Raw genomic sequence first — 12026 nt, 5'->3', positions numbered from 1 at the left:
CTCTTTCACTGATAATGTGCTTTTGGTTTGAAACGACGTACACTGACTTAGCAAATGTCATGGGATAGTCACCTAATAGCGTGTGGGGCCTCCTCTGGCCCTGCGAACTGCAGTGAGACGCCGTGGAAGTGAGTGGACGAGTTCCTGGTAGTCCTCTGGACGCAGCTGACACCAAATCGTTTGCAGAGCGGCCGCCAATGCTGGTCTGTTCGTGGGTGCAGGATCCATGGCACGGAGCCTGCGTTCCAGGACATCCCAGATATGCTCGATATGGTTCATATCGGGCCTCCTGGGTGGCCATGGCAGTCGTTGGACCTCCGCTGCATGTTCCTGGAACCATTCCCGGGCGACGTGGGAGCGATGTTGGCGGCGCATTATCATCTTGAAACACCGCAGAACCGTCTAGGCGCTGAAAGGCCAAAAATGGGTGGAGACGGTCTCCGAGCAGCTCAACATACCGCGTACTATTCAAAATCTCTTCCAGAACAACTAGGGGGCCCATTCCATACCAGGAAAATGCACCCCAGACCATAACAGAGACACCAGCGCCCTGGACCACACCTTCGAGGCAGGCGGGATCCATCGCTTCATGTGATCTGCGCCATACACGGTGCCTCACATCGGCATGGTGCAGTTGAAATCGTGATTCGTCCGGACCATATCACGTTACGCCATTGTTCCAGTGTCCATTCCTGGTGACTGGCGACAAATGCCGTCGTTGTGCCCGATGGCGTTGGGTTAACAGTAGCACCCGTGTGCGGCGCCGGCTCCCATACCCCATAGAACCCATGTTCCTACGGATTGTCCACTGGGAGACGTGTCTAGCACGGAACCGTGATTTGAGCCCGTCAGTCACTATTGACAATCCGTCTCAGATGTCGCCGGTCACGGTCATCGAGGGTGGCTGGACGGTCGGTCGTTCGTCTGTTCTGGACGGTGACACCCGCATTCAACCATTCACGATACACCCTGGACACGGTTGATCGTGTGAAGCCGAATTCCCGCACCACTTTCGAAATAGCACTTGCCATCCGTCGGGCACCGACCACCATACTCCGAACGGTGTCAGCTCACGATGACGTTCCGTGTTACACCTGTCACATGCACAGCCACTGCTCACAAGGTCTCCTATACAACTGCCGCTGGCACAGGGGGCGTTTGGTGCGCAGACAACACACCTGCGCATCAGTGCTCCGCTATCCCATGACATTTGCTCTGTCAGTGTATTTTGCAGCGTGTTATATCAACACCCAGTATATCAAACTTCAGTTTCTCTTGAAGGTTTTAAAGAACTACATTTTTAGCGACATTTTAGAAATAAATATCTGGCACACTATGTCAGTCATGGTAAATACAAGATCTCTTCGCCCGAATACGTAGCTTACTAAAATTTCGTTCAGTTAGGGAAGGCTTTTTTTATGTTTCTGCATGTGCTAGAAAAACGGAGCATTTCTCTTATTTTATTTTTGTTGAGGTTGGTAACTGCCGAATTACTATCTCTGACTCCACTTCCTCATTCAAGCACGAAGCATGTAAATCCGTTATTGGGCCAGTAAAATTCCTGTAAACACCTCAAGATTACAAAAACATACCATGCATGTTCATTATTTTGAATTTTCTTAAATAATTATTACTGACTTCGTGGTAACTTTTCCTTTTCTTTGAGTTTTCTGTACAAAAAATTTAACTAACGGAGATTTTGTTCGTCTTGATCCATAATCTGATTTCTGTTGTGTGTTGTGGACTAAAACACCTGTCAAATCAGCCAGTTCCGACTTGAAGGATATTTGTATCTCCTTCGACATGTGATGTGAAGTTATCTGATAAGCTGATCCAAAAGTATTTTTTTAGACCCATCGCTAAAGATTGTTCTTGAAGTCAGGGGAAAGCCATATATTCGGTGTGACAGAATTCATACAGTACTGTACAGCACATCATACAGTATTCGAATAATACTCTGTTACTCTGTGGCAATACGTTATTTAAAGTACAGCATGCAGAGCTTTCTCAGTGCTACAAATGTCTATGTGACACGTATACACTAAAAGGTAGTCGACATAATTGCTGTTTTATCGGATCTGTCATACTTGCGAATCTTTCACAGGGCTGTGTAGGCTGAATTTCTTAAGAAGTTTCTTCCCTTGAATTATTCTGACCACAGTTCAAAGTATTGTGACAGTACAAAATCTCCACATTCATCATCGTCATCATCTGTTTACCCTCCAGGTTCGGTTTTTCCCTCGGACTTAGCGAGGGATCCCACCTCTACCGCCTCAAGGGCAGTGTCCTGGAGCTTCAGACTCTTGGTCGGGGATACAACTGGGGAGTATGACCAGTACCTCGCCCAGGCGGCCTCACCTGCTATGCTGAACAGGGGCCTTGTGGAGGGATGGGAAGATTGGAAGGGATAGGCAAGGAAGAGGGAAGGAAGCGGCCGTGGCCTTAAGTTAGGTACCATCCCGGCATTCGCCTGGAGGAGAAGTGGGAAACCACGGAAAATCACTTCCAGGATGGCTGAGGTGGGAATCGAACCCACCTCTACTCAGTTGACCTCCGGAGGCTGAGTGGACCCCGTTCCAGCTCTCGTACCACTTTTCAAATTTCGTGGCAGAGCCGGGAATCGAACCCGGGCCTCCGGGGGGTGGCAGCTAATCACGCTAACCACTACACCACAGAGGCGGACAATCTCCACATTAAGAAGCAATATTTTGTAACTGTACAACTGTTATAGACATGGGTTATCTTATGTTGAAACGTGGTATCTTAAGTTCACCCATGGTTCTAAATTTATTAATTATTAATTTATTTCTTACCCCAGCTATGCTCAAGGATTTATCAGTTATGTTATTGAATATATATCAACTCAATTTAATCTTCACACATTGTATATTAAATTATAACACTTATCCTCACAAATCTCATAGGAATGTAACGTGTTGGCGTGTATGAGTACTCAGCCCGAACGCTGATTGGATCCTCAGGAACTCCACAATCAGCTGTCTGCCAAGCACATTGAAATGCACGCACCGAGTGAGTGGCTGCGCGGTTTGCGTCACGTAGCTGTCAGCTTGCATTCGGGAGATAGTGGAGTTGAACCCCACTGTCGGCAGCCCTGAAGATGGTTTTCCGTGGTTTTACATTTTCACACCAGGCAAATGCTGGGGATGTATCTTACAAGGTCACGGGCGTCCGCTTCCTTCCCACTCGTAGCCCTTTCCTATCCTATCGTCGCCATAACACCTACCTGTGTCCGTGCGTCGTAAAGCAAACTGTTTTTCTGCTAGTGGCTTTACGTCGCACCGACGCAGATAGGTCTTATGGCGACGATGGGATAGGAAAGGCCTAGGAGTTGGAAGGAAGCGGCCGTGGCCTTAATTAAGGTACAGCCCCAGCATTTGCCTGGTTTGAAAATGGGAAACCACGGAAAACCATCTTCAGGGCTGCCGACAGTGGGATTCGAACCCACTAACTTCCGGATGCAAGCTCACAGTTGCGCGCCTCTAACCGCACGGCCATCTCGCCCGGCAAAAGCAAACTGTAAATAAATAAATATAGACCGTTACGCTTTCAGCGTTCAGTCTGCAAGCTTCTGCGAATTTACTACACGTCGCCACAATCCTCTATTTGCAACTAGTGCTGTGGCCTCATTTAGTTCTATAATACATAATAAATAAAATGCACACACCAATCCATCCTATGAGCGATATGTTCTCAACGTTCATGGCTGCATGAGGTATGGCATTTCTGGCATCGCTTATGCCTCATGTCACTTTAATATTGTCAAAGCCAGGAATCATCCTGAAACAGATCAATGAAAGTTACAATTTTGTTCTAGCCCATACCGGAAGATATAGTGTTCTGTAGACACTAGTTCTCGCCAGCAAAGGGAGGGGAAGGTATTATAAACAAGTAAACTCTTGAGAGGGATAAAGCAAGGAGAAGGACTAGTTTATTCTACCACGGTCACATAGACTACACATCCATGGTTAAAGTTTAACAAAATTATAATACAAACAACGGTTCAGAAATTCTGTAAGAATTGTATACTATTCATGCATACCTATCGTATCTATAGTTACACCAGTTTTATCTGATAATAATGAAATCTTTGTTAGGATTTAACTGTCGTTTGTGAAATAATTGCTGAATCCTAGAGAACTAACTTTTGAGTAATGGCTAGTATGATATTTTATTGCTACCTGAGCAAAATGGGAAAGAAACCTTGAATAAATAGACAGGGTACCGAGGGAAAAGATGTTCGCCATACTGGGGGACTATGGAATTAAAGGTAGATTATTAAAATCAATCAAAGGCATTTATGTTGACAATTCGGCTTCAGTGAGAATTGATGGTAGAATGAGTTCTTGGTTCAGGGTACTTACAGGAGTTAGACAAGGCTGTAATCTTTCACCTTTGCTGTTCGTAGTTTACATGGATCATCTGCTGAAAGGTATAAAATGACAGGGAGGGATTCAGTTAGGTGGAAATGTAGTAAGCAGTTTGGCCTAAATGGCAGACTGTGCCGAAAGCCTGCAGTCTAACATCTTGGAACTTGAAAATAGGTGCAATGAGTATGGTATGAAAATTAGCCTCTCGAAGACTAAATTGATGTCAGTAGGTAAGAAATTCAACAGAATCGAATGTCAGATTGGTGATACAAAGCTAGAACAGGTCGATAATTTCAAGTATTTAGGTTGTGTGTTCTCCCAGGATGGTAATATAGTAAGTGAGATTGAATCAAGGTGTAGTAAAGCTAATGCAGTGAGCTCGCAGTTGCGATCAGCAGTATTCTGTAAGAAGGAAGTCAGCTCCCAGACGAAACTATCTTTACATCGGTCTGTTTTCAGACCAACTTTGCTTTACGGGAGCGAAAGCTGTGTGGACTCAGGATATCTTATTCATAAGTTAGAAGTAACAGACATGAAAGTAGCGAGAATGATTGCTGGTACAAACAGGTGGGAACAATGGCAGGAGGGTACTCGGAATGAGGAGATAAAGGCTAATTTAGGAATGAACTCGATGGATGAAGCTGTACGCATAAACCGGCTTCGGTGGTGGGGTCATGTGAGGCGAATGGAGGAGGATAGGTTACCTAGGAGAATAATGGACTCTGTTGTGGAGGGTAAGAGAAGTAGAGGGAGACCAAGACGACGATGGTTAGACTCGGTTTCTAACGATTTAAAGATAAGAGGTATAGAACTAAATGAGGCCACAACACTAGTTGCAAATCGAGGATTGTGGCGACGTTTAGTAAATTCTCAGAGGCTTGCAGACTGAACGCTGAAAGGCATAACAGTCTATAATGATTATGTATGTATGTATGTATGTATGTATGTATGTATGTATGTATGTACAGTGGTGAAGATAATTGTTTTAGAGGAAGTACAACTAGCCAACCGTCCTCTATATAGCATTAGTCCGAGAGGAAAAAATGGAAGGGATCAGATCAGACACATTGAAAATGAAGATATCGGCCATAGAAAGACAAGGGCCATGAAGGGCGTGAAAATGAAAGACTCCCTAGGCCTCGAGTGCTGTAATACCGTTGGGGTCGGAGAAGACAAGAATTGACATGGGGAGGTCGGATACGATAGGTGAAAGTGAGGAGCTAACGCAATTAAGTGGAAGCAATGCCAGGACTCAGCTCCGTAGTCGCCAAACCTCGATCCCAAGTTAAGAGCCCCTAGGGCCTACATGCATACATACATACATACATACATACATACATACATACATACATACATATTTTCTCTGTCGACTTCTCCAATTGTAATGTATCGAGCGAGTTGGCCGTGTGGTTGGGGTCGCACAGCTGTGAGCTTGCATTCGGGAGATAATGAGTTCGAATCCCACTGTCGGCAGCTCTGATGGTGGTTTTCCGTGGTTTCCCATTTTCACACCAGGCAAATGCTGGGAAGTCCGCTGTCGCTTTCTTCCCACTCCTAGCCCTTTCTTGCCCCATCGTCGCCATAAGACCTATTTGTGTCGGTGCGACGTGGAGCAAATTGTAAAAAAAATAAAAATAAAAAAAATAAAAAATGTATGTACAAGCATCTATAAATGTCAGTTATATTTCTTTAGCATGTGTCTTGAAAATTCCGGTGCATGTTCTGGTGTATATGTTCTTGTCGCTAAATTGCACACTGGTGGCCATGATAGTTAAGGCGTCAAGTCTATTTGGTCTGACACCGTGGTTCGAGTCCCGTTGGTGAAATCAGTTTCACCATCAGAATGTTGGCCGGCGGGGTAGGGGAGGTGGTGGTATAAATACAATTTCTGATCACTAGATTGTATGGCAAAAGCCTGAATTCAGTTCCAGGCCTCTCCACAGTGTTAGTAGTAAGTGGGAACAAATACAAATGACGCTGGTGATGGAGATTCGTCCGTTGAATGGAGATCTTAAGCCTTGAGCAGACTCCTTGGTGTTTTTGACAGGGGTAAGCTATATGCCGACACTGGGTTTCTTCCTTTTCCTACCTCTTTATCATAATTATCCACTCCCCCCCACCACCACCAACATACTTATGCGTAGGTCGCCCATGGTTATCAGATAGAAAGATCAGCACCAGGCTAGCCGAACATTTCCTCTGATATTACCGCCATACAATAAAGAAAGAAGAAAGAAATACACAAAGGTTATATGAAATGATTGAATGCAGGTTTGGTTCACAGTTGTCGATAGGGTAGCCATTTTCCTTTTCTGTAAAAAAAAAAAAAAAAAAAAAAAAGAGCCTAAAGATATTTCGATAATTATTTCGAAGAACCCAGTTCAGTAGATGCCAACGGCCGTAGCCGTGTTGAAACACCGGATCCCGTGAGATCTCAGAAGTTAAGCAACTTTGGGCGTGGTCAGGAGTTGGATGGGTTGCCACGCGCTGTTGGTGGGCTGTAAGGGAATGGAGGAGCGGAAAGGAACTGGCCACCCTACTGTACGTAAACTCCGGATCAGGAACACCTCTGCGGAGGTTCGGACCTGCCTTCGGGCAGAATAACCCTTACCTAACTTCAGTAGAGGACTTTAATTTTTAAAACTCAGAAGTTACGATCCATCGTTATTCTTCCTGAATATACTGTATCCGTTGATTCACTTCTGATGCGAATCGGTTAGTATAGCATATCGAATGGTAGTTACAGATCTCAAGATCTTAACAGTTTGCGGAGGGCACAGCAGAATAATAACACGTTACAGACAGTGTAACGTCGAAGAACAAGTCGTAGGCTCGATTGTAAGAAATATGTAATTGCATGGGAAAATCATATTTAATCTTAAAGCAACTAGAAGTTCATTTTGAAGTATTCTTACAGAAGCAGATATTACGTGACTGTCATTAGTTAGCCATAAATTACGACTTTGTTCAAATATATATTTACATGCTGCTAGTGATTGAAGTTTCGAAGCATTCTATACTCTGCTTTAAAATGTGAGAAATGTTCTCCAGAAGAGGATGTGTGAAGTTTCTCGATGGAAGAGATCCAGTGGCTACTTTGAAACAGGAGATCTCTTAGCTCCAAGCGCTGTATTTTGCTTTTCAAGAGAAAGTAAGCAGATGGTGGCATACAGCTCCAGAAATTGTTTATAAAAGAGTACTTATCGATATCTCATCCGTCACTGGCCAATTCGCATCCTGCGACGTTTATGTTTGTTTAGATTAAAAGTTTTTCAAGTACTGCTAACAAGATTTGTAAGTGCATACTCATATGTCGGGTTTAAAATTTCATTCTTCAGAAACTAAACTTATTACAGATGTAGAGTTTTTACATCTGAATGCATTAACCTTTAAGAATAATGCACCATAAGGCATAAATTTGATTGGACCTTAGCTGAGAGCTGATTAACTCTATCAAAGAGTTACTAAAATGATTCCCTTTACGTTTATATTACAGAATTTCCCTCATGGTCTAATTATATTTTTAGTTGTGTGAACATTTAGATTCACTACTTTATCTGTACTTAGAAACTATGGGCATTAAGTTTTTAGGCTCTGTTATTGTTATCTAATACATTGTTAATTTAAATATGTTGAGTAATGTTTTTTTCTTCTTCTGCTTCTTGTTCTTCCTTTTCTTCTCCTTCCGCAGCTTTTCCCACACCCTGGTGAGATCGCGGATGTGAACCGTTTCGCAAAAGTGGACTTTCCCCTATTTTGTACTTGCCGGATGCCCTTCCTGACGCCAACCCTATGAAGAGGGATGTGTTTATTACTGCGCGTTTCTTTGGTGGTTGGTAGTGTAGTATGTTGTGTGAATATAAAGTTTCATGGACATGATAATCTTTCAGGTTTTGCCGTGTCAAAGAAATAAACTGTAGGAGTTCGTAACGTTTCGCGAAGACTTTGCTCCGCGTTCTCGGAAGAGAAACACATACAAACGCAAAGAATTCCTACAGTTTACTTCCTTGAGATAACAGAACACCAAGCGATTGTCATGTCTTATGAGCCATGAAAGCATCAGAATGTATACATGATGGTTGTTAAATGCTGACTGTCTAAATAATTTTGCTTGCAAAGTTTCGTACATGAACCCTATTCTTTTATTTGCGGTACTGGTTTGATGGTGATGATGATTCTGATGATGCTTGTTGTTTAAAGGGGCCTAGCATCTAATCTCATCGGTCCACAGCACTGGTTTAACGTCGCTCCAATTCGGACAAGCTTTTTACGACCACAGGATAGGAAAGGGCTAGGAAGGAAGTGATCGAGGCCTTAATTGAGGTACAGTCCCAAACATTGTCTACTGTGAAAATGGGAAACTACGAAAATCATCTTCAGGGCTGTCGACAGTGGGGTTCGAACTCACCATCTCCCGAATGGGAGCCAACAGCTATACTGCCCGAACTGGCCATCCATCTCACTCACTCATTGTATATCCTTTTCTGAAGATATTATCTTAATAGCAGATAACGTCTGAAGACAGTTAGGCATTAGCTGGTTTGTAGCAATTGGAAAAGAAGAGGACTCACTCACTCAATCACTCAGACTGTGGTCGTGTTTCAAAGACCCGTATTTTTGCCAACACACATTGCTTTGCTGTTACACTTCACTTGCTCTCACTCGTTTACGGAGACGTTTCTGAAGGACCGTGACCAGGTATTCGTCCTTGCTCTCTGCCAGTCGTTTCCGTGGTATGAAATGAAAGTCTTTTAGCCCCTTCTAATTGTCACACTTCTGAATTTGAAAGTTTTCTACAGTATGAGTCTGAATCACTGCAAGTTGTTACAGTCGGTAACAGTTTTGGTCGTACAGCTGGAATGCGAATACAATTTGGATGTTTTATGAAATAAATAGATATTTGTTTGCACTTTTCTGGTAGGAACATGATTAAGTAAAACATCTATTTTTAATACATGAACTCAAATATTATAAATCACATTCAGAAAATATATGAACAAGCTAACAGGGAGAACTGAGGTACTGTATACAATCTTAACAGCACACCTTGATGACGAGTTTGGAACTAGCTTGCAGGTGTACAAATAGAAACGTAAAGAAAGTTCAGTTTTCGGTGGTTTTCTTCTTTTTCAGATTGTTCATATATTTTCTGAGGGTGATATGTGTAATATTTGAGTTCATGTATTAAAACAGATGCCATACTTTATCATGTTTTTACCAGAAAAGTGTACACAAATATATATATATATTTCGCAAAACACCCAACTTGTATTCACATTTCAGCTGTATGAACAAAACTGTTACTGACAGTATGTGGTCTCCGAAAACCATATGAGTAGTTAATGTGATATAAAACAATAATCATAATCATCATCTAATATATGGTGCTTTAATGTTTTATGGTTTCATCATAAAAATAATCAAATTAATGTAAAAAGGAGACGGTCTTATACGAGTTTATTCCTCAGGTCGTCTGCACTGATTTGGATCATGTAGTCCTCAAATCAATACCATACTTCTCATTGATTATTATTATTATTATTATTATTATTATTATTATTATTATTATTATTACCGCCTCCATGGCTAAATGGTTAGCGTGCTGGTCTTAGTCAAGGGATCCCGGCCTGGTCGGGAATTTTAACCTTAGTTGACTAATTCCGACGGTTCGGGGACTGGGATTATGTGCCCTTTTAGTTTGCATGATCTGCTCTCAGGTAGAAAGGTGGTAAGACAATACACTACGCTAGAAAATACGCTAAATGATAATAATCAAAAAGTTCATAATAGGTAGCGCCCCATCCTTATTGCGTCTTATGATTAAACGTTAAAGTCGAAATTTTCGAACGTTGAGCTACTGATAGTGATTAACGTTTGACTCATAACATTGTCTCCTTATAAACGTAATTTCTGTGCTATTTTTCATGACCTTCTTAGAAAACGAACGATTAGTTTTTAATGGAACACACTTTGTGTCTATGGCCTAGATGTGAGATCCCTTACAAAGACAGTCATCATCAGTTAATGGAACATAGTTTGTATATTAAAGTGTAAGTAAGGTAAACTTAGAAAAGTATACGGTTTACAATAGTATTAACGTATTAATGAATTGGTGTATAATGGGGATGACTTCGCCACTAGAATAATAAAGAGAAAGTTCGCATAAATACCCAGGAAGATAGAGAAATATTGATTTGGTTATTTCAGGATTACAATCATAGTCTACATAGGGCTATGAAACCCTTTATAATGTACATTATCTGCTCTCAGGTACATAGGTGGTAAACCAATACACTACGCTGGACAATACGTTAGATAATAATAATAATGGTTTTACATTCCAGTTTCTCGGTACCGCACTGAGCTGGAATCGAACTCGCCAACTTGAAATCGGAAGGCCAGCATTGAATCATCGTTTGACCTACTCACCAGCAAAAATACTAGACTAGAGTACACTAGTAGAATTCTAAAAACGAATTGTGAAGTGGAATAAAAAGACTATTATTTATTTATTTATTTATTTATTTAATTAACTAACTAACTCATGTTGTACTCATAACAACCTTAAACACACAATTATAGCCAACCATCTAGAGGAAAAAGGAGAATAATACCATACATAACTTGAGATAGACTAAAATCGTGTATAGTGCAGTCTCACATATTCTTTAACAGACAATAACATTGGCGTAATGCAAGGTACACAGTAAGGATAAACAGAAAACTGTAATAAAAATCATTCGAGTCACATTGCTGTAACCACCAGCTGTTATCCAGAGTAACCACCATGTGCAGCACAAATAGCGGCTGGATGGTCTGGGAATGATTAAAAAAGTTGCAGGTAGGTTGTAACAGATACCTGGAGCCATGTTCCCGGAGGATCAATACAATGAATACGACGGTCGAAGTGGTCACACACATTCTCAGTTGGTTTGAAGTCTGGGGAATCAGGAGGCTAGTGACGTACCGAAAGCCTCGATCATACTCTTCCAACCACTGTTAGACATTGTTAAGCGTAACACGTCGGCCCAGGGAAGAAATCGGATGTGTTGGTTGTTCATGGTAACATGGTATGTAAGGATGGATTACTAACCAGATCAGTCGAGACTGCGTTCCATGTTGATGAGTTGTGGAGAATACATTCCTCATACCATAATGGTGCCGTTGCTAGTTTGTGTGCTTCCAGCAATAGTTGCAAGAAGTTTTCCTCCACTACTTTTCCTCTTGACACTCCAACACCCATTCGTTCGAGGAAGTTGCATCCCTTCTGTACATTTCAGTAGAAATGCAGTGTGACGTAGGCTTTTAACATCGGACTCATTGCTGAAGGCAAGCCTTCACCATTCAGTAGAGTTGCAGTTCGGATACTGAGGTGTTAATTGAAGTGTTTTCCGCCAATACACCTTCGTTAGCTTCCAGTACGTGAAATAACTATCAGTTTGCTTCGGAGCGCTGTACGCCAGGTTTCGCTGAACTGTCGTTTTTGACACACGCCTGGTTAACGCTTGGTTTATTTTGATGGTGAGCTGTTTCACTGCAGCGTGTCGATCGGCCCTCACGCACCTTTGTATATGACTTTCAACTCTCAAATGACTGGCACTCTGCAGTTTCCCCAGTCGTTATTCGCATTGGTGACAT

General features: G+C 42.2%; 1 protein-coding gene across 5 annotated transcripts in view; it reads left to right on the top strand.

The window, feature by feature from the left end:
• tgo (Aryl hydrocarbon receptor nuclear translocator homolog tgo) overlaps positions 1–12026 on the top strand; it is a 778633-nt gene that overhangs the window by 302618 nt on the left and 463989 nt on the right. The gene's annotated exons all lie outside the window — the stretch shown is intronic.

This window comes from Anabrus simplex, chromosome 1 (assembly GCF_040414725.1).
Source record: "Anabrus simplex isolate iqAnaSimp1 chromosome 1, ASM4041472v1, whole genome shotgun sequence".
NCBI classification, from domain to species: domain Eukaryota; kingdom Metazoa; phylum Arthropoda; class Insecta; order Orthoptera; family Tettigoniidae; genus Anabrus; species Anabrus simplex.
This window is presented reverse-complemented; position numbering and strand designations above follow the sequence as displayed.